At 36.0% G+C, this 24,189-nt stretch overlaps 1 protein-coding gene across 3 annotated transcripts in view; it reads right to left on the reverse strand.

Annotated features, from left to right (window-relative positions):
• LOC143243829 (surfeit locus protein 4 homolog) overlaps positions 1-22,616 on the reverse strand; it is an 81,311-nt gene extending 58,695 nt beyond the window's left edge. The window contains exon 1 of one of the 3 annotated variants that reach the window (XM_076487514.1): positions 22,114-22,616. The gene's annotated coding sequence lies outside the window, so the exon portion shown is untranslated. The remainder of the gene's footprint in view (positions 1-22,113) is intronic. The other 2 variants (XM_076487513.1, XM_076487512.1) reach the window with 2 other exon arrangements.
• Between the last annotated feature and the right edge of the window lie 1,573 nt (positions 22,617-24,189).

Genomic DNA, 24,189 nt, shown 5'->3' on the forward strand with positions numbered 1-24,189 from the left:
AATAAATATAGGTAGATAGAAGTAAATATTATGGTAGATAGTAATAAATATTACGGTAGATAGTAATAAATATAGGTAGAGAGTAATAAATATTATGGTAGATCGTAATAAATATAGGTAGATAGTAATAAATGTTATGGTAGATAGTAATAAGTATAGGTAGATAGTAATAAATATTATGGTAGATAGTAATAAGTATAGGTAGATAGTAATAAATATTATGGTAGATCGTAATAAATATAGGTAGATAGTAATAAATGTTATGGTAGATAGTAATAAATATAGGTAGATAGTAATAAATATTATGGTAGATAGTAATAAATATAGGTAGATAGTAATAAATATTATGGTAGATAGTTGTAAATATTGGTAGATAGTAATAAATATTATGGTACATAGTAATAAGTATAGGTAGATAGTAATAAATATTATTGTAGATCGTAATAAATATAGGTAGATAGTAATAAATGTTATGGTAGATAGTAATAAGTATAGGTAGATAGTAATAAATATTATGGTAGATAGTAATAAATATTATGGTAGATAGTAATAAATATAGGTAGATAGTAATAAATATTATGGTTGATAGCTTTTCTTTTTAAATGAAAACGTTGCTATAATAAGAATTCGTCTTTTGTGCTAAATGCATTAAGTATGTACCCAAGTATACAATATTAGGTCACGCACCTCCAAATGGGCAAATGAAGTACACTCTCAGATGAGCTATGTGACCACGCTTACCCTAGAACTCAGTTTATGCCTGAAATGAAGACGTTTTGCCCATTGTTTTAAAGGGTAACGTTCAATAGAAATATGGGAATATTGTTTTAAGATATCCAGTAAGATGTATCTTGCCCTTATAGCTAGCTAGCTACTTGTCTTACTTTTCCCACACGCCATTTTGGTTTGCAGTGTTGATCCAATAAAGCAACATACAACGCATTATTATTTTTAAAACAGAGTTGCTTTGAAGTTTCCCCAATTATACAACCATAAGATCCTTCTGGAGATGGAAGTATTGGTTTTGTTTCTTTTAATTTTCGCACAAAGCTACACGAGGGCTATCTGCGCTAGCCGTCCCTAATTTAGCAGTGTAAGATTAGCGGGAAGGCAGCTAGTCATCACCACCTACCGCCAACTCTTGGGCTACTCTCTTACCAACAAATAGTGAGATTGACCGTCACATTATAACGCTCCCATGGCTGAAAAGGCGAGCATGTTTGATGTGACGTGGATTCGAACCTGCGACCCTCGGATTACGAGTCGAGTGCCTTAGCCAACTGGTCATGCCGGGCCAGGAAGTATTGAGGTAATTGGTATAATTTGATAATATTAGTTAAGCATAAGTAAGCTATAAATAATGATTGGTTTTTGAATTTAGCGCAAAACAGCACCTTTTAGCTGTGGAAAACAAATGAATTATACAGTTTAAGTTAGGATGGTGGCGCTGCAGGCTGTAATTAGTTGGATACAATTTATAATGATTAGTTACATTGTGGTTAATAAGTACCTTTAGCAAGCAGCTAGTATCGCTGTCATAACACGAGAAGAGTGTAGGAAGTATATATGCTTGGCTGGAGTGAAAGTTTGTTCTTATTTACGAGATAATCGTAAGAATCCTTCCGACCCTTTGTGAGTCTCTTAAGGAAACAGTAAGTTGGTCTTTCTTATTCTCTTATATTTTCTCAAAGTTAAGATAATTATCCTTCTTATTATTGTGCTTTTAATAAATGAAGAAAAAGTTGTGACCTTATTACTCTGTGTAACCTTTTTACGGTAATGGTAAGGGTCCTCTCACTCTGTGTGATCTTACCATACCATACCTCTTAATCTGCGTGATCTCATTAAAAGAACAGTAAAGATCTTTGCTACTTTATTAGGTTTTATTAAAATTATGATATGCGCCCTCTTATCCTGCACGAGCTCAGTAAGGAACAATAAACAGACCCTATTTACTCTGCATTATATTATCAAAGCGATGATAACGACCCTTCTTACCGTTTTCGTGTGGTAAGGAGGTCCTCATATTAAAAATATTAAGTCCAGCTGTTCAACCCGTTTTTCCTGACGTGTGTCATGGGGATATAGTCGTAGTGTAAGTTTAGGAAGCTATATCATTGTTAATAACAGTAATTAGTCATGTGAGTTGTAGGGCAAAACTTAACTTAATGAATAAACATTAGTATTTTAACGTTAAGCATACAAAAAACCCAAAAAAACCAACTACTTTGTTGGCTGGAATATTAGTATGCTGTAAAGACAATGTCGTACGCAAAAGCAAATTATTAAAAGCATACCGACCGTAGACAGAAAGTCGGTATTACTGACAGATTTCTATCTTGGACAATACAAAAGAGAACAGTTCGAATTTATACGTTGAGCGCATACCAAAAGAGCTTTGAAATCGCATAAAATTGATTATGACCACCAGTTAGGGCAGGCTGTTCTGTACGGATTTCTGGTTTCTGACTGCTTGAGCGTACACATCTATGTATTAACATGCGAGATATGAGGTGGAAACTGGCTCTGAGCGTTTCAAAACGGCTTTAACATTGACCATACTTGTATCGAACCTTTGTTATCAGAAGCAGCGAGACAGAAACATATAAAAAGCTTTTGGATAAAAGACATTTAAAATTACGTTCTTCTAGCATTGTGTGCATTAAGATTGTTCTAAACAAGTCGAAAACAAAAACAAGTCCCCGCTAGTACAGCGATATGTCTACGGATTTACAACGCTGAAAGTAGGGGTTCGATTCCCCTCGATGGGCTCAGCAGATAGCCCGATGTGGCTTTGCTATCAGAAAACAATCACAAACAATCAAGTATTAAAACATAATTTCAATTGGCCAAGCGTGTTAAGGCGTGCGACTTGTTGTCCAAGGGTCGCGGGTTCGCATCCCGGTCGCACCAAACATGCTCGCCCTTTCAGCCGTAGGGGCGTTACCATGTTACGGTCAATCCCACTATTCGTTGGTAAAATAATAGCCCAAGAGTTGGTGGGGGATGGTGATGACTAGCTGCCTTCCCAATGTTAAATTAGGGACGGCTAGCGCTGCTAGCCCTCGAATAGCTTTGCGCGAAATTCAAAAAAACAAACAAGCAAATAAAAAAGAAAAAAACAATAAAATAAAACATGCGCATTTAATTACGTCATGTGCCAGATAAAACAAAAATGATACCACGTCCTGTTCACGGTTTTGTCGACTAAATAAATCTTCAAATGCTTTATTTCTCTTTGTTAATTTAACTGAAAAAAACATGACACGTTACACTTTCAACGTGTCACGTGCTGTGTTCCTTATTAATCAGTTCGTTACCCCCAGTGATATGTTTTCAGTTTTAAAACAGCTTGAAATATTTTTTAAAAAAAACAACAAAAACTGTTCTGTAATGGAGCTCGCTCAGATTTACGTTTTTGCTGTTGACTAAATGCAAATAATGTGATATATATTTTCATTTCAAACTAACACTACATTATCCTAGTTTAACTGAACAAAGAAGATATAACTCCTATTTAGTTGCAAACCTACGATTTTCAGTAAATTTTTCAATAAGTCCCAAGAATCGTTATCTCTAGACAAAACTAGGGTTAATGATCCATTCTCTTATACGGTTATTTTATATGCCAATAACTTATATAAATGAAAGAAACGGATAAAAAGAAATCTGAACAAAGTGCCAGACCACTCGGCTTCAGGACGACAGGCCTAAAAAAGAAAGGAGTGGCTTTCAACTGTAATTGTCGGAAAGAAGCACGTGAAATAAAACGTGTTTCCCTTCCTACGAGATGATGTCACAATGTGGTTCCGCGATTGATAATAAATCAACAAAGTTACACGAGTTTGGCGCTAGTTACTATTTCTGATGTTTCATAGTTGTTTCTAACCACATGTTTGTAATTCACAGCCTCTGATTTACACGTTTCTTATGATTAACAAATGTAATGCCTCTTTTTTTCATCTGTTTCATCAGAAGGTGTCGGAAAGAACATGTTTGTTTACACTGAGAATATTTTTGGTACGGTTACGAGCCAAAGAGAATTCATGGAATGTGGTTCCTTTCTCTGGTTTCTTTGTTTTGAATTTCGCGCAAAGCTACACAATAGGTATCTGCGCTAGCCGTCTCTAATTTAGCAGCTAGTCATCACCGCCCAACTCTAACTCGTAAGCTACTATTTTACTAACGAATAGTGGGATCGATCGTGATTTTAGGCTGAAAGGGCAAACACCTTTGGTGAATGGGAATTCGAACCTGCCATCATCAGGTTGTAAGTCGATCGCCCTAACCACCTGGCCACAGTTCTTTTCTTTGGGCAAGTGTGGCTTACGAAATAGAATAAGACAAAACTTGATTAGAAAGTATAAGCGTTGTTTTAATCGTATTTTCTTCGCCTCTCAGACCACAAGTCTGTTCACTTGTACCATACATTCCGTAGCTTCAGAAATGCGTTCAATTAAAAAGCCGAGAAAAAGACCTTCATTTCTTGGTTAATTTGTTTCCTAGCGGTTTGTTATGTACTGGTCTTCACAGAGGACATTACATGCATGAGGTATTGTCGATTAATTCAATAGCATGAAAGTGACGTCACGAGCCAGCTTATGTGCATATAAAATGTTGTAATAAGCCAACCTTCTTCCTATGAAATCAATAGCATGAAAGTGACGTCACGAGCCATTTTTTGACGTAATTACTAGAACGAGAGATGCTTCCAGGTTTCGGATCACATCCCTGAATATTAACACAAATTATTCATTTATTTCTGCTTTGTACGACATTATACTCTTCTGGTCTTTCAATAGTATTAGCTACACAACTAGTTATCTGTGTCCTGACTACCGCAAGGATCGAACCCTGGTTTTAACGCTATAAGCCATCGATTTAACTAAGCTTCTAGGGAGTATTATTATTTGCTGTCTACATTAAAACTATCGTCTGAAGATTAGACATTAAAACTTAAAGACGATACGATACGTTGTATATCGGCTGTACTTTTAGCTAACCGTTTCCGTTGTGAAAGTTAATTTTGTACACTCGATTTTGAAAGTTAATTAAAGGATAATTATACTTGTCACAAGATATTGTTATTAGACCAATTATATTTTTAACAATAGATTCTTTATCTAGTCCTCTGGGGATTTTCAAGAATTAGAAGAGTGTGTGATAATACTATTCAGGCCCGGCATGGCCAGGTGGTTCGGGCGCTCGACTCGTTATCCGAGGATCGCGGGTTCGAATCCCCGATACACAAAACATGTTCGCTCTTTCAGCCGTGGGGGCGTTATAATGTTACGATCAATCCCACTATTCGTTGGTAGCCCAAGAGTTAGCGGTGGGTAGTGATGACTAGTTGCTTTAGTCTAACTACAAAATTAGGGACGGCTAGCGCAGATAGCCCTCGTGTAGCTTTGCGCGAAATTAAAAACAAAATCAATATTAATATTCTAACCACACTATATTCGACATGTCCACGTAGTTTGCTCCACGCTGATCGCACAGTAATAAAGCAACGTTAATTATTTCAAGTTTTTATTCGAAAATCAAAGCCATCAAGCTGAAAACACAATGATTTTACAATCTTATATACGCGGGATTTCTTTTATTATGACGTATGGTAACTATTTAAAAACACAGTTATTCATATGGTGGTACACTCTATAGCTTTCATTGTATGGTGTATTATAATTCTTAAAAACCAAAGTTGCTTATACTATACATTATACCTGTTAATTTATTGGATTATAATTATTTTAAAACACAGTTGTATAAAGTATAGAGCTGTTACTTTGAAACCAAAATTTTTTTAGTTCCCTCTTGGTTTATAAAAGTTACCAAGAAATTATAAGTTTATATCACCTTTCAAAGCCATATTTATCGCGAAAGGTTTTGTTAATTATCAAGTGTCCAAAGAAAATAAAATTTTCACTTAATTTATCGATTCTGCAAAACTAAAGAAACAATCTCTGATCGCACGTAAATAAATGTTTCATACACGTGTTTTAAAACACATACAAATGTTCTTATCATTCGAGAGTCCCCGTGTGGGTTAGAGTTGAGGTTAAACGACTGGGTACGGAGATTACAGATAGAGAACTCAAGACGAGGGGGTGGGTCCGATCATGAGTAGACTTGGACTGGAAGTTGGTCAGTGTAATTTGTATTTCAAGCACATGGCAGTAGCACCTTAAAGCTTAATTAGATAAAGTTGGCTGATAGTAAAGAGCACGATGCTGATAAACACGTTCTACGAAATGCCACTGTTAGGCCTATATTTTATGTGCAACGTGTGTATCCAGCTTGCAGCCTGGGAAGTTCGCTGAAACAAACATTATGGTATAACGGCTCTTTACGCCGCACTAAAACATATATAAAGCTAAAAGCCAGAACTGGAACTCACACAAATAAGCATCACTTACAGGGTGCTTAAAGTACTGAAGTTTAGACTTGAAAAAGTAATGCCTCCCCTATAGGAAACGAAAGTTTAAAATATATATATTGTCAGTAAAATACTTCATTGGATAGTATAAAACTGTACTTTGTTTCTAGATGGCACAGATAGCCCTCGAGTAGCTTTGTGCGAAATTCAAAACAAACAAACATCTCTCTAGATACGGGGAGTTCGTATATTATAGTAAATCGGTTTTTGAATATGCAAGTTACATGAAAACCACAGCGATATACAGTATGGTGGAATGGATGTATCAGAACTACATTTTGAGATTGCTTGACGTTTTTAATGATAAGATGCCAATGAAATTTATCGCTCTTGGGAAGTGTTTATAATACCCCTCTCCGACGCAATGTATTCATACACTCTGATAATAGAACTGTTTTAGATCGGGATTTTCGAATTTCCAAAATGGAAGTAATCTCTTACGCTCAATAGCTTTGGAAAACCAAGAGATTTGGTTCAGTTTGATGCACCAGAACCATCTAGAAAGAGACCTGGAACTAGTCGCACCCCAGTTGTGGTACAAAAAAGAACTTGTAACAGGCGAGAATTCGCAAATACTAAAATCAGTGACAAAAATCGATCATGTATCTCAGGCAACAGTATGCAATATAATGAAGAAGTATCTTCGTCTAAAAATAAATCCAACAAGTACAAGCTCATCCTGATAACGCTTCCATCCATACCTCTTGTTCAGCGGTTCCACGCCTTAAGAAGATGAAATATAAAATGACGATTCGTGTTATTCCATACAAAGACATATCGGTTAAATTGCTAGACTTAGTGTTTAATAACTTCTGTGCGATCTGAATACTGAAACTAGCACCGAGAAACCGTCGTTCTTTTACACCAGATCGATAACGGAAAGCATGCAGGGGAGAGTGTTATGAGTTGGACGTGGCAGTCTTATTACGACCTTTCATGATGTAACATGAACAGATGTCGCGACATAACTGTAACATAACATACCCGCAATCTGTACCTGTATATATAAGGTAGTTCAAAAGTACCACTGAGAGACAAGTAATTCAGAAGTCTAGAGAAACAGTACAAAAAGAATTGTTTGTGGCTTAGAATGAGGTATCGTAAGCCTATTTTGTGACAATATTGTGGAGGGCATTCACTGTTTAATCCCTTGAAATTTTTATGTATGCAAAATGTTAATGACATAGGAGTATGGAAAAATGAAATATGTTAAATCAAAAACCACTCAACAACAATACAGGCATATGAATCATTCAGTACATAGACTGTACAGCATTAAAGAGTCGAAATTAATAGGCCTAAAACACTCAAAACAACAACAAAAAAGACATATGAATCATTGAGTATATAGATGGTACAGCATTAAAAAAAAAAAAAAAGAGTCGAAATTAGGCCTAAAACACTCAACTACAACAACATGGACATATGAATTATTCAGTACATAGACTGTACAACACTAAAAAGTCGAAATTAATAAACCTTAAGTTTCGTGGTAGGAACCATGATAGACACCAGGTGTTTTTCTCCATATTCCACTTTGTTCATTAGCGATTTCTAGTCAAAAGGGTGTAAAAAAGCTTTTAAACCTACACATTGTCATAGAAGTGGTTTGTACTGGTTTTCATCACGAATATTCAGCCTTGTGGTTCTACTGCTTGATGGCCTGGACAGTTCCTAAAGGTTACCTTGTCCTCTATGGAGCCGAGGTCCTATTATCACCAAAAATAAAACAAAATCGCACTTCGCACGTTAAAGCCGGGTGTGCTTTCTTGATAACGAGAAACCAACTTGAAATCAAAATGTATCTCAGAACGTCTGGTATGGGTGTTAACACTGTTATTGATAAGCAGAGAACAACGTTTCATAGGAAGGTCGAATAAAAAGTGTTGAATAAATACCTGTAACAGCCGGGCGTGCTTTATTGAGAGCGATGGTCAGGAGACACGATTTATGGTAATGGCTAGCTTTAAGTAATGTGTATTTCGTTGTATTTTACAAATCTCAGTGAACTTATATTTATATCTGATGCCACTAATTTATAAATCTCGATTATTTAGCAGACAATCTGTTTAGAATATCAAGAATAAATATTTATTTTTAATAGCCTTTCCTCTTGCTCATAATTTTAAAACTGCGAATTACCAGCCCAAATAACCTTCGTGTAGTTTGGCGCCAAATTCAGCAAACAAGCCAACGACACTTATGATTTCTAGTCTTTAGCACCTGACGTCGAAAGTTGGTGGAGCAACTGGTTTTGTTTGTTGTCATAAAAATTGAATAACTCTGTATGACAATAATTAACAAATAATCAGAGAAAGAACATCAGTTCATTATCTAAAGAACAACAAAATGACAACAACATATTTGGAAATTCAATTTCAATCAAATCTTATAGGTTTTTATAACAACAAAATAATTTCATTTCCTCGACTGAAACTTACTATGCATCACATTTGATCACCTGCGGGTTTTTCAAATGATTTTCTTTGGCAATTATAGGGAAATTTCATCCCCCTCAGATATGTTCACCCCCATAACAGTATTATCCTTTCAGAAACGTTAGGGCCCGGCATGGCCAGGTGGTTAAGGCACTTGACTCGTAATCCGAGGGTCGTGGGTTCGAATTCCTGTCATACCAAACATACTCGCCCTTTCAGCCGTGGGGGCGTTATAATGTGATGGTCAATCCCACTATTCGTTGGTAAAAGAGTAGCTCAAGAGTTGGCGGTGGGTAGTAATGACTAGCCTTCCCTGTAGTCTTACACTGCAAAATTAGGGACGGATAGTGCCGATAGCCCTCGTGTAGCTTTGCGTGAAATTGAAAACAAACCAAACTAATCAGAAACGTTGGTTTTTATAGGCTTGTTACTCGCTAGTCTAAGGGTATTATTATTATTAACAACGATAGGAACAACTATTCACTAGTTGTTTATTAAACAGAAAACTGCACTTACTAACAATAATTAGAACGAACTGATCACCCAAAGAATTTAGGCTGACAATTAATCTTGTTTTGTTTTGTTTTTTAGAATTATTTGCTTCGCTAGCAAAGAGTATTTTTTTATATATAAGTTTCGTTTCAAGCAGCCATAACTTTCTGGATGACAATTCTTATGGTGTGAGTGCCTTTCATAAGCTAGCGAAAAAGGTTTGTAATAAATTATATTTGTCATAAGATAATAGTCTTAGTCTTATGATATTTTTGACACTATTTTATTTATTTATTCCCTAAAGGTTTTCAAAAACAAAAGGTTATAACCACGTCCACCACAGCTATTGCAAATGACATGCTACCACCAACTAGGAACATAACAACTTAGTCTTCAGCTGTAAGTTTTCTAACAACAAAAAGGTACACAACACATAATCACTTCAAGTCGAGATGAAGCGAAACAGTATCTACGGATTTTTGTCGTGTTGTTAAAGTAGCTATCTCGTTTAGGGTAGAACTCATAAGTTAAAGAAACAACTCCAATTAAACATGGCAGCCAACAAGTTGAAACCAACAAACATAGTCGTACATGTTTGCATATACAGACGCAAAGGTATTGAATTTTTCGAATTATTAAAACCATGAAAAATTACTGCAGTTTCTCTTGTGCTATAATCTTGTGTGGAATTGTTAAAATCACAACACATTGTAACGGTTCACCGTGAGTTAGGATGATGTTAATGGATTACATCGCAAAATTTACTTAATGTTCACAAATGTACAAAATACTATTATTGAAACAAAATATTTTCTTTCTAAAATGATAGTTCTGAAACTAAACCGAATCTTGAGTTATTTTATTTAGTGACTCAAGGCCGTCTCTCAGCACATTGTTTCATACAAGTTTAATCCCCTTGTAATACATCTCGTTTCTATTTTAGTCTCTCAGCACATTGTTTCATATGATAAGTTTAATTGTAATATATCTTGTTTCTATTTTAGTCTCTCAGCACATTGTTTCATATGATAAGTTTAATTGTAATACACTCGCTTCTATTTTAGCCTCTCAGCACATTGTTTCATATGATAAGTTTAATTGTAATATATCTTGTTTCTATTTTAGTCTCTCAGCACATTGTTTCATATGATAAGTTTAATTGTAATATATCTTGTTTCTATTTTAGTCTCTCAGCACATTGTTTCATATGATAAGTTTAATTGTAATATATCTTGTTTCTATTTTAGTCTCTCAGCACATTGCTTCATATGATAAGTTTAATTGTAATATATCTCGTTTCTATTTTACTCGACAATTTTTTTATATGATGATGAAATTGAAAACGTTTTTGACTTTTGATATATAAAACTTTAGTTTCCATTGTTTAACATCAATCAGATATCTAAACAAAAATGATTTTATGAATTTAAAGTTGTTTCAGTTTATCTGAAGTTTAACCGGTTGAATATTACACGAAACGTAAAGTTGAACATAATAGGAAGGACAAACATTGTCTGAGTGGCTAATAATCAGAATATTAAACAAATGTAATCTGAATGACTAATAAAGCGAACATTGGACAAACGTAGTCTGAGTGGCTAATAATCTGAGCATTGGACAAACGTAATCTGAGTGACTAATAATCAGAGCATTGGACAAACGTAATCTGAGTGACTAACAAAATGAATACTGGACAAACGTGATCTGAGTGACTAACAAAATGAACATTGGACAAACGTAATTTGAGTGAGTAACAAAATGAACATTGGACAAACGTAATCTGAGTGAGTAACAAAATGAACATTGGACAAACGTAATCTGAGTGACTAACAAAATGAACATTGGACAAACGTTTTCCACTCTAGTTGGTCTCAAGTTTTAATCATTAAAGAAGCTATTAATGTGATTTAACTCCTAACATAAAAAGTTGACAAGTTTACAGTGTGAAATATAGTTAATTGAAAAATCGTAAAAACAAATCCATTTCATCAATAAATAACACATGAAGAAACAATATATGAAAGTTACATTTGTCAGAACTAACAATCCTAGTGTATCTACTCCATGATATCTTTCGACACCAGCAAGTCGTAACTTATGTATTACTTATCAAACACTTACTCTCCTGGTTTGTACAACTTAACACACTAACATATCAAACATTTACACTCTTGTGTTGTAGAAGTAAACACTAAAATACGAAACATTTCTGTTGTATACATGTAAGATTTGTGAAACGATTCTTGTATGAAAAGCAACAGTAAAGCGGAGTAAAAATAATAACTTTCAGACAACATATAGAAGTTGCATTTGTATACCATTAACGATATACTTAACTGTTTTCTTTGTACAGAACATGGTATTGACTAAAAACTAATCACAATAACGCACGAATTCGTGCAAATTTACATTCTGTTTGTATTCCAATGAAGTCCAATCATCGCTTGTTTATTGTCTTTTTTATTATATTCCAGTTAGCACGATGAACAAATACGTATCCAGTGATTGACGAAAAGGACCGCCGAAATATATTCTTCGTGTCACACACTGTACTTGGAGAATAATCCACGTGCACGCAATCTTTACATCACAGCTTATCTCTGTACCACAAGATTTGATCGGAAAGTCCTCTGCATAATGCCGAGCCCGAGCGGAGTGAACGACCTCTCCACACCCCCACTTTGATGTTTCCAAAGTGGGTCGAACAACCTAACTTGATATTTGAACTGATTTTCACCTCGAGAAATAAGCGACCTAACTAACCGAACACGACTCACTAACGTTTCAGAATTTTGTAAAAAATTAAAATAATAATACAGAAATGTTATGTTTTATTTAAAACAGATTATTATTAAGTTCAACAATAACACAGAAATGTCATGTTTTATTTAAAACAGATCATTATTAAGTTCAACAGTAACACATAAATGTCATGTTTTATTTAAAACAGATTATTATTAAGTTCAACAGTAACACATAAATGTCATGTTTTATTTAAAACAGATTATTATTAAGTTCAACAGTAACACAGAAATGTTATGTTTTATTTAAAACAGATTATTATTAAGTTCAACAGTAACACAGAAATGGTATGTTTTATTTAAAACAGACCATTATTAGGTTCAACAGTAACACAGAAATGTTATGTTTTATTTAAAACAAACCATTATTAAGTTCAACAGTAACACAGAAATGTTATGTTTTATTTGAAACAGACGATCTGTATTCTTGCCACTGTGGGTATCGAAACCAGATTTTAATGTTATATGACTTACAGTTCATACCTGGGGGTGAGTCAGTTTCAGTAGTTGTTAAGTATCTACCAAAACGAGTCGTGTTGATTTATTTAAATTATTCTTTAAATTGGATAACGGCCCAGCATGGCCAAGCGTGTTAAGGCGTGCGACTCGTAATCTGAGGGTCGCGAGTTCGCCTCCCCGTAGCGCCAAACATGCTCGTCCTTTCTGTCGTGGGGGCGTTATAATGTTACGGTCAATCCCACTATTCGTTGGTAAAAGAGTAGCCCAAGAGTTGGCGGTGGGTCTAGTCCTACACTGCTAAATTAGGGACGGCTAGCGCAGATAGCCCTCGAGTAGCTTTGCGCGAAATTCAAAAAACAAAAACAAATAAGTTGGATAACGCCCTCTATGAAACTTAATTCTACTGAAGAGCCACATTTCACAACGGCAGTGCCTTATTACCGATTTGAGACTTTTTAAACATTTGTTATAAAAGGATATCATCTCAAACATCAACACGAATCAGAAGGTATAACAATGACGTCATTATCAGCAGCGAGTGACAATGCGCGTGAAATCATCCAAGGAAAAACCTGTGGTTTTAGTTTTGGTTCTGATGGTGCCATGAAACCTCGCCATTAACTTTAACTACATTGTTCTGTGAAGCGCTTCCGTGACTCATTATGGAAATGGGGTTAAAGCTCTGATAATAGTAATTGTTATACAAAATCAGACTGGTCATATGTTAAACTGTTGTACGAAACATATGTATATTAATTAGTTGGGAATAAAAGTTAGATGTACCTTAAACAATATTTCACTCAAGTACATCTATAACACGAACAAAGCAGATGTTAGAGCCACGTGTTTGGAAGTTATATCACGTTAGTAACAAGAGGTTGAGTTATATGGTTCTCACCATAACTGCTACCATCGTTATGAAAACCTTTCCGGTGACTATAGAAACTTATTGCCAAGGTTTTACCGGAATTTTTTAACGAGAATTCTGTTAAATATACGTGTAAAAACGGCTGGTTTGGGTTGAGAAATTTTTTTCATGTAGAGGAGCGAACAACGTTTCGACTTTTTTCAATCATCGTCAGGTTCACAAAGAAAGAAAGAGGTAACTGACCGTTAGTTGACCACATGTTTGAAGGGGTTGTGAAACGAAGTGTGGGAATGTAGATGGCGTGCTTAGATGTTTGATTATATTTATTAATATAGGTATAAAGGTGTTCCTTTGTATTGGTTTATTTTGGGCTTGAGTTGACTGTAATTCTAATAAGGTTGTATATATAATTATTGATGAATTCTAGGATACTGATAGTCTATTTAGATTTATGTATTTCGGTTCTTATAGACTGACTATTATGGGTGCTAAAATTCCCACATCTTATTACCCTCGACGGATTGTGTGGCTGAGGTTCTATGGTTCATGTCCCGTTACGCCAACGCACACACATTCCCGCTCTGTATTTTGGAAGCGTGAGTGTGTTATAAGAATTACAGTCAAATCCCACTTTGCTATTGGAGTTATCGATAGGTGCTGTAATCCACTCTAGCCTACCACTTCAAAACGGGGGGCAGTTACCCCTTGGGATAGAATTCAACAAATAAACAATACCTTATTACTGCTAATTAACCAGTGTTAATTAATCTCAGTTATATTTAGTGCTTAATATTTCCGTTTTATCAGGAGCAACTAATGTGTGGTAACTAAGAATGAAATATGTTGCTGAATTCGAAACATGATTTTAAACAGGTCGGTCATGGCTAATGGTTGGTGTAAGGGGCTGCTGATTAGGAGGCCCAGTGTTCGAGCTCGCTTTTAACTTATTTCACAACTTATGTTTTTGTTTTTCTTTACAGATTTTTATGACCGTATTACTCGTGGTTTAGTAATGATTTTAGTTTTCACGTTTAATAAATATATTTTCTCTTAAATTGTACCATAAGCTCGTTAGATTTTCACTAATAACAACCAAGAATGGTATAAAACCATAATATATAATTTTTCTACGTTAACTGGTTTTGTTTTCCTTCGAGACAATTGTTTTTAAAGTATTCTTTTGCGATTTGAATTACGTTTTTAAGTGATATATAGTCTTCGTGCTGTAATTAAAGACTTATAATTTCGATCGCTGATGGAGTCTTTTGGGAAATTTACATTCTGCGACCCTTCTCAGAAACACCTAATACACCTAGTGGTTCACAAGATAATAAAATACTGTAAACTTGTTAGCTCAGGATGGCCTGGTGCTTAGAGCGCTCGACTTGTAATCTTATGTTCGCGGGTTCGAATCCCAGTCACACCAAACATGTTCGCCCTCTCAGCCCTGGGGGCGTTAAAATGTGATTGTGAATCCCACTATTTGTTGGCAAAAGAGTAGACCTAGAGTTAATGGTGAGTGGTGATGACTAGCTAGCTGCCTCCCTCTATTCTTACACTGCTAAATTAGGGATGCTAGCGCAGATAGCCCTCGTGTAGCTTTGCGCAAAATTCAACACAAACAAGTATAGATTAAGATTATATACACACATATTCCTACATACTAACTATTTGAGGCCGATCAATCTCTGGCTGATGTGTTTCTTCGCTCATGCGCACTATACTTTTGGCAGGTCTCTGTCGATTGTCATTTTTGTGATTCAAGAATATCACAATTATAAGGAGCGACAAAGATACCTGATGAACACTTCTCAACGAAACGAATCTCATCTACGTATGGCCTGCTTCAATAACGAATTACATAAAAACTTGTGAGTATACCATAAAATGATACAGATAAAACGATAAGAAAACTGTCGCGTAAGGTTGCACGATTGGATTATATGCAATTTGAATATATTTATGCATCATTTGATTGGAGGTATATGTAAGTTGAATATATTTATGCATAGATAAGATCACTTGATTATATGAATATGTAATTTGATTATAAGGCGATGTTTTTTTATTAATAATTAGGCTGTACAATTCGTCTTACAATCGTGGCCGACCATAGGTCCCTTCACCTACTCTAGCATTTCTGAATGTACAAATAACATTTGTATACACATGCACGCTGAATGTTACTCAAGGTCATTGCTTATTCCTGCAACTTATCAACCTGCAGGCTATTCAGTTAAAGTATTGACTTTGGGGGCCTAAAAAGACTTTATGATACTCATTTTTTTTATTTCCCATGCTTGATGAAAAGGGAGGGTCGCCTTATGTTCGAGACCGCTCTTATAACCGAGTCAATACAATATTATTTTGACAACATAGGAGGCCTTACAATCTCCTCATATGCAAATACATACAAGCCAATACGAAGGAGAAATTGAGAGAAAGTCTTGAGTGTAACAAACAAATCCTGTGTGGGAGAGGTGGGTTTAAAAGCTAATCTGAAATTATCTTGGGGACAGGTGTAGTTTTTAAGAAAAGAAGATTGACTGAAATACATATTGGACAAAACAGTTTGGGTTTCGATACATCCACTACAATGTAGTACTCAGGTTTGCTAGGAAGTGTCACAGAAGAGATATTAAATTATAATCCATTTATTCGGCATGGTTACAATACTATCATGCATGCACATAATACCGACATGATTATATACATATAAACCGAAAAATAACAATTATATACTCAAATACAATCCCCTTTCCTTGCGTCTGTTTCGTTCCCGCTGATATATGCGAAATTTTTTTTTTCAATAAGTCGACGGAAAAAGCCCCATTTTTTTGTAAATTTTCCTCACAAGAAGAAGGATGTTTGTATTTAATATATATATTTTTCCCACTATCCCCTCAGTATAAACGAAAACTGACAAGACTGATGTTGGTATAGATAAGAAATATAGGTGTGTATAAATATGTATCTCATTTGTTATGTTTATATGATGCTTGGAATATTGTTTTTACACCACTTAGTTAATATTTATAATACCCGGACACACATTGTAGACGTTCTTTAAATTATAACACGTGTTGGTGGAGAAAGTTTAAAAGTTTCACATGTTCCTTTGGCACGAGTCTGTTTTGTTTTTAAAACCATAAACGTTTTGACAAAGTGCCAACCATTCAATAGCAATAACAATATTATTATCATATTATTATTATTATAGTAACAATGTGGCAACTCGTTTCTTTACGAACTGTGGGACAGAAATACACATTTAAGTAAAATTGGGACACATAAGAATGGACTCACTTTAGATGTTTCGTATTTCCATCTTGAACGGCATCTTATGGGTTAAACATCCAGGTCAAAGGTTAAGATATACCCATCCTAATTTGTAAGAAACGTTTACAAGAAAGTAGGCCACGAGTCAACTGTACTCTCCATGTCGAAGTATTCATACAACCAATTCGTAAAGTTGTGTTCATATTGGATACATAATATCCAAGGTTATGGTAGCCATTGCACTTAATACTTTTGTAAAGAAAGGAATAATACGGATCAACTTCGGACACGGAGACTATTCAGGAAAAGACTCTCTTAAGACTATGACTCTCTTAAGGTAGCCAAATGCCTCGTCATCTAATTAGTGACGCGCATGAAAGGATTAAGGAGATTCCCACTGTCCCTATCTATTATCTAGCGAAACCATTGGCTGTGGATTCGCTAGATACTAGATAGAGTCAGTGGGAATCTATGTTGCTATGCGTTAAGCAAAATGAGGAGTCTTGTAACATTTAAAAATCCATGAATCGTAAAAGTGCTCCAGACAACAATACGCAACGTAATCAAGAAGGTTTTCTCTGCAGAGAAACAGCACAATTCCTGTGCATAAAGGCTGTTTTTACAACATATCAGATCAACCATCGCATACTTTAAGCAGTTGAAGAATAAAACTGGTATTGAAAGAGTTCTATAGATAGGCATACTGGTAAAGTTGTCCATGAAACGTACACCAGGAAACTGTCGTCCTCCTACGCTAGATGACATACGGTTTGTTTGTTTGTTTTCAATTTCGCACAAAACTACTCGAGAGCAATCTGCGCCAGTCGTCCCTAATTTAGCAGTGTAAGACTAGAGGGAAGGCAGTTAGTCATCACCACCCACCGCCAACTCTTGGGTTACTCTTTTTTACAAACGAATAGTGGGATTGACCGTCAGATTATAACGCCCCCACGGCTGAAAGGGCAAGCATGTTTGGTGTGATGTGGATTTGAACCCGCGACTCTCGGATTACGAGTCGAATGCCTTAACCACTTGGCCATGCCGGGCCGATGGCATAAGGAGAGGAAACAAGAGAGCGGGGTGTGCTTTAGACACATGACAGCCTTACGGCGAAGACTTTAGCAATGGAAACTACATTGCAAGTTTATTGTTCAGTTATAAAAAAAATAGCATGATAGGATATGAAAACATGGACTGCACCCACGCTATAAGGCCATAAAATCGTTTTAATGTAGAATTTTGTAAGGCTATGTACAATTCTCTTGGTAAGCGTAAGAAATTCTGTATAGGGTTCGCCCACGAACTTTCTTAGTTTCAGTTTCATTTTGGACAACACGAACAACCCCATTAAAAATCAACACATAAAAACCTCTAGCGACCTCTAGTCACTTTTTTTTTTAAGATTTTACAGATCATGCTATAATGAATTAGCCTTCATTTAGTATAAAAAATACTGGATTTTTGTATTCAAATAAAAAACAAACAAAACAACACAAACGTTTGAATAAACAGCTTGTAGACATAATATTAATGAATACCTCACAGTTCCTGTTTAGAAGTGATTTATGTGCTAAGGGATATAAAATATTATGGTTCCAGTCGCGGCCACCAGGGTTGGAATTTTTATGAAATTCAAATGAAAGAAGTCTAGATCGTGATTCATCAGGTCTTGACCGAATACTTTTCAAATCAATAAACTATTCTTTATTGTTGTATTCTGTGTCTGTTACCATGAGAATAAATTTATTAATATAACGACTCACTGGTCTATCTATATTGTCGGGTCACTGCGTGTAAAACGTGAGAATTTTTCTTACCATTTAAATTAGACGTTGTTTAACACGATCCGTTTTCAATGGCCACCACACACAGCACTGTTTCATTTTGGCATTATCCCAAACACCATTCAATGATTTAATTTGAAATCTACATACTGGTGATTATAATTATGTATTAAACAGCAACATGTTGCTAGAACTGTTTATTTCTATTCTTGTTGTCAGAACTTAGATTTGTTATGTTTCTTCTGGGCGAGTTTTTTAAAAACTAAGATATGTATATACATGTTCCCTGGTAGCTCAGAGGTAAGCCTAATGATGTATGGCGCTAAACATCGAGTTTCGATACCTGTGATTGGCAGAGCATATTAAGCATATTGTGTAGTTTTGTGCTTAATAACAAAACAAACAATAGCACTAACACAAGCCAAGGTTCAATCCTCGCTGAAATAAATACATATATTCAGCTATATAATATGACAGATGGACTAAAAACCAAATATGAAACACTTCAAACTGGACGAGGAATAATTCGTTCTTGAAATTAATGGGTTTGTGTTCGAAATGTGTTGAATTCATGTACGAGGGGTTTTCGAAAGGTTCATGATTTGGACTAAACATGAAAGAAACGTTGGTTCAACTGTGATCTATTTTTAACATATTCTACCCTTGAGTCTATACATTTGCTTTAAAGCCTTTATACAGTTCTGAAAGAAAGCTTTCTCTTGATCTACAGTCCATGATTAGACCCTATGCACAAGACCAACAACAACCTTCGACCTTACAGAAAGGTCTTAAGGTTAGGGAAGAGAAAAAGAAAGTAATTTGGAGTTAAATTCGTTAAGTAATTTGAAGTCAATATTATGGATAGCATTCAAAGCAACATAAAATGTTTGAACTGGACATTGTTCGTATGGAAAAGCCATCTTTTTCTTCTATCCTCTTCTCTTTTATTTGATTCCTTGGCGCAAATTATTGGTTTAGGAAGCATAATAATCACTTTTAAGGGTCTGACCCCTTTGCAAATAATCAACTAATAAAATGTCCTTGGCATTCCAAAAAATGATGTCATGACCTTACTAGCACTCGGTTGTCACCTTAAAGTTCTTATGAGTGGGAAAACTTGGGTGTTTCTGTTACAAACTTTGTATTTTTGTCTCTGGGTCAAAGTCGTGAATCCAAGTTTCACCCACAGTTAATTTTGGAGTTGGAGCTTTTTAACAACTCGGATACGTTTCTGTTCAAATGACAACATTTTTGGAACACATGTGGCACTGGCCTTACTCATAACCTCAATGACACTGAAAATATCTGTTACAGTACGTTTACGGATTCCCACTTCATAATGGTAATTCTTCTATTGTACATAACAAAGTCGTTAACATTATCTACAATTTCTGTTGAGGTCGATGGTTTTGACTGGCTGTCATCATATTAGTTTTTCACTGCTAATTTAGAGGCAGCTAGCTCTTGTGTAGCTTTACGCGAAATTGAAAACAAATCTAAGCCTATTGTTATGCAAATGAAATTAATAAAGTTCTATTTGTTTTGTTTTATGGAATTTCGCTCAAAGCTACACGAGAGCTATCTGCGCTAGCCGTTTCTAATTTAGTAGTGTAAGGCTAGAGGAAAGGCAGCTAGTCATCACCTCCCACCGCTAACTCTAGGGCTAATATTTTGCCAACAAATAGTGGGATTGATCGTCACATTATAACACCCCCACGGCTGAAAAGGCGAGCATGTTTGGTGCGACGGGGATTCGAACCAGCGATCCTCAGATTACGAGTCGAACGCTTTGACTCACCTGGCCATGTCGGGCCTAATAACGTTCTAATATACTACATTTTTTGTTTAAAACAATAAACAGGCTTCGCACACATATAGATTACCTGATGGATGGAAAACAGAAATTTCCAAACATCTTGATGAAGTGTTGTAGAATGGTTAAAAATAAAAGTGCAAAGTATTTAGCTTCACAGTTCCACTTGTGCATAAAGACAATACCGGATTCCAAACTCTGATTCAAGGAAAACTTGCGGAAGCTGATAAATTATAATATTTGTCACCAGGGGGAAAAGAACACAAAACAAAACACGTGTTTACACATTAGAATGGGAAAGGCTGGTAAGAACATAAAACCAATGTGAAATGGACATGAATGAATATACGTTATGAAAGGTTGCGACATTTCCCATTAGAAGTACAGCAATTATTCCCTAAATACGACTATAAAACTATAATAGTTGCCATGAATAAAAAATACATTTAATGATTTAATCTTTCGACACAATTGTCTTGGAAACGCATGAGTGAAGGTAAAACTGGTCTCATATGCTTTTGTCCTCTCCTCACTTTGGTTTGTTTGTTTGTTTTTGAATTTCGCGCAAAGCTACATGATGACTAGCTGCCTTTCCTCTAGGCTTACACTGCTAAATTAGGGATGGCTAGCGCTAGCCATCCCTAATGTACCAGTGTAAGACTAGATGGAAAGCAATTAGTCATCATCATCCATCACCAATTCTTGGTCTTCTCTTTTATCAACGAATAGTGAGATTGACCGTCACATTATACATGCTTGCCATTTCTGGTTGTGGGAGCGTTATGAAGTGATGGTCAATCCCATCTTTTGTTAGTAAAAGAATAGACCAAGAATTGGCGATGGATGATGATGACTAATTGCTTTCTATCTAGTCTTACACTGGTACATTAGAGATGGCTAGCGCAGATAGCCCTTGTGTAGCTTTTCGCGAAATTGAAAACAAATCTAAGCCTATTGTTCTGCAAATGAAATTAACAAAGTTGTATTTGTTTTGTTTTTTGGAATTTCGCTCAAAGCTACACGAGAGCTATCTGCGCTAGCCGTTTCTAATTTAGCAGTGTAAGACTAGAGGAAAGGCAGCTAGTCATCACCTCCCACCGCTAACTCTAGGGCTACTATTTTGACAACAAATAGTGGGATTGACTGTCACATTATAACGCCCTCACGGTTGAAAGGACAAACATGTTTGGTGTGAGAGGGATTCGAACTCGCGACCCTCAGATTACGATAAGAGCGCCTTAACCACCTGGCCATGCCGGGCCCTCTCACTTTGGTATCAGTGAGAAAGCTGTGCCAGTATCTCTTCTCTCTTACCGCTATTTATGCAACCTCTTAATAAAACAGAATTTCAACGTTTCGTCAACAACACATATTCCCCCCCGCTAGTACAGCGGTAAGTCTACGGATTTACAACGCTAAAATCAGGGGTTCGATTCCTCTCGGGGGGCTCAGCAGATAGCCCGATATGGCTTTGCTATAAGAAAACATATACACACAACACATATTTTAAGCATTATTTAACAGCCACCACATCAATTAAACATACACTAGTTTTTATTTCAACTTGTGGATCACCATTAGGCTTTCCTTAGAAAAAAGGTAACTGACAACTGTTTCAATAAATATGTTCGCACGTAATAAGTTCCATCCCTTTGCTATGAATCATATAAGTTCCATCTCTTTCTTATGACGCATGTAATAAATTCCATACCTTTCTTATGACACATGTAATAAATTCCATACCTTTCTTATGATGCATGTAACAAGTTCTATCCCTTTCTTATGACGAATGCAATAAGTTCCATCTGTTTCTTATGACGCATGTATTCCCTGAGCTCAAATTCAGATCTGAAGAGAATCAACCCAGCCGATTCTGTCCAACGCCATATTCAAATTTGATGAAAATCCATGTGGTTTAGACAGGTAGAAAGTAATCTACATTTTTTATTGTACATTTAAAATTGATTTTAAAGCAAAGGATGAATTTTAGAAAGCCTGCAGAAAAATAATAAAACTTTTTCTTCATATCCTTATAAACGTTGCAACTCAAATAATGATTAACTACTGAATAATGGCTACCTGTACTTTTCTCCAGTCCTTGTCGTCAGGAATGTTATTAATTACCCTGATGTCTCGTTGTTTCCAACTGATTCCGATAAGTCCCGATTTTGTTGCTCCAAGTTATTGTATGGTTTATAAAACAGACTCGAGTTCCGAGGTCAAGGAGCAATGGTTCCCAACAAAGGCTGGTACGACTGTGAGCTAATTTATATGCCTACCGTGTAGGATCAGAACAGGCTCATGTGAAGTAGAAGGTCACGTGATAACACCCCAGATTTATTACTCTTGATGGGCGACAGAAATCTCTCTAAGCTCTAGCGTTACGATTATCTTCTAGGCATTTCTGCGATAACCTGCATAGCCAAACTACGGCTGTAAGCTAGCTATCAGAGCATTGTTGAAAGAAAACAATGAAAAACGTTCTAACACACCTAGATCATTAAGAGATGTTCCCTTCGTCCAGGTGTCACGACGCACAAACAGGGCTTAACATCCGTAGACTAAAGAAATGCAAAAAACGGAAAAGAAAAACCTACATTTTTTGTAGGTTATTGAATGTATTGAATAAGAATTTATATATAGTAAAACCCAATTACATAAAGTTGTGCCATTTGGGAATCAGTGTTTGGTCCATATGGTACTAAAAGTCTTCACAAACTCTACTAATAATAATACAGTTGTGAAGTCGCACCATGAGGGTTGTGATGCATTACATACACCTATTATCTTATTTACTGACTGCTTGTATTTTCATTCACTTGTTTGTTTGGTTTAAATTTCACGCAAAGCTACACGAGGGCTACCTGCGCTAGTCATCCTTAATTTAGCAGTGTAAGGCTAGTGGAAAGGCAGCTAGTCATCACTAATTCTTGGGCTACTCTTTTACTAACGAATAATGGGATTGACCGTAACGTAATAACGCCTCCACGGCTAAAAGGGAAAGCATGTTTGATGTGACAGGGATTCGAATCCGCGACCCTCAGATTGCGAGTCGAGCGCCCTAAACATCTGGCCATGCTAGGCCCAGGTGTCAAGAGTACTTGAACTGGGTGTGCTGGGGTTGTGCACCTACTGGTTTTTTATAACCTGTTTTAATAATAACAACAGAATGCAAGATGTACAGTTTCTCTCGGTACCAGCACTAGTATTGTAAACTGTTCTAGTCCCCTTCAGGGAAGGAGTGATACAAAAAAATTCAAAACTTTTAATCACACCTTATGAACTTCATTTATTACGTGTTCTTCCTCTCACTTACCGTGAGGAGAGGAACCCCAACCCACTCTTTCTTTGCAGCTTTCGATAGACCTTCAACCATCTATCATGTCGTTAAAGTGTGGTGTAGGCTTGTGAACTGGTTATGTAGAAGGTAGCTACATACGAAAAAACAGAACCTACTGTTACAAGCCTGTGTTTCTTCTGCTCAAGATCCTCCCCTAAAAAAAACAAACCAAAACCCCTCAATTTCTTCTTTTTTTAAACGCGCACTATTTGCTTCTACGCTGGCTTCAGTATTTATATTTATTGAATTTTAAACAAAGCTACACGAGAGCTATCTGCGCTAGCCGTCCCTAATTTTGAAGTGATAGACCACATTGAAGGCAGCTAGTTATCAACACCCACCGCTAACTCTTGGGCTACTTTTCTTTTACTAACAAAAGATGGGATTGAACATCACTTCATAACGCTCCCACAACCAGAAATGGCAAACATGTATAATGTGACGGTCAATCTCACTATTCGTTGGTAAAAGAGTAGACC

Source organism: Tachypleus tridentatus, chromosome 2, assembly GCF_004210375.1.
Source record: "Tachypleus tridentatus isolate NWPU-2018 chromosome 2, ASM421037v1, whole genome shotgun sequence".
Classification (NCBI taxonomy): domain Eukaryota; kingdom Metazoa; phylum Arthropoda; class Merostomata; order Xiphosura; family Limulidae; genus Tachypleus; species Tachypleus tridentatus.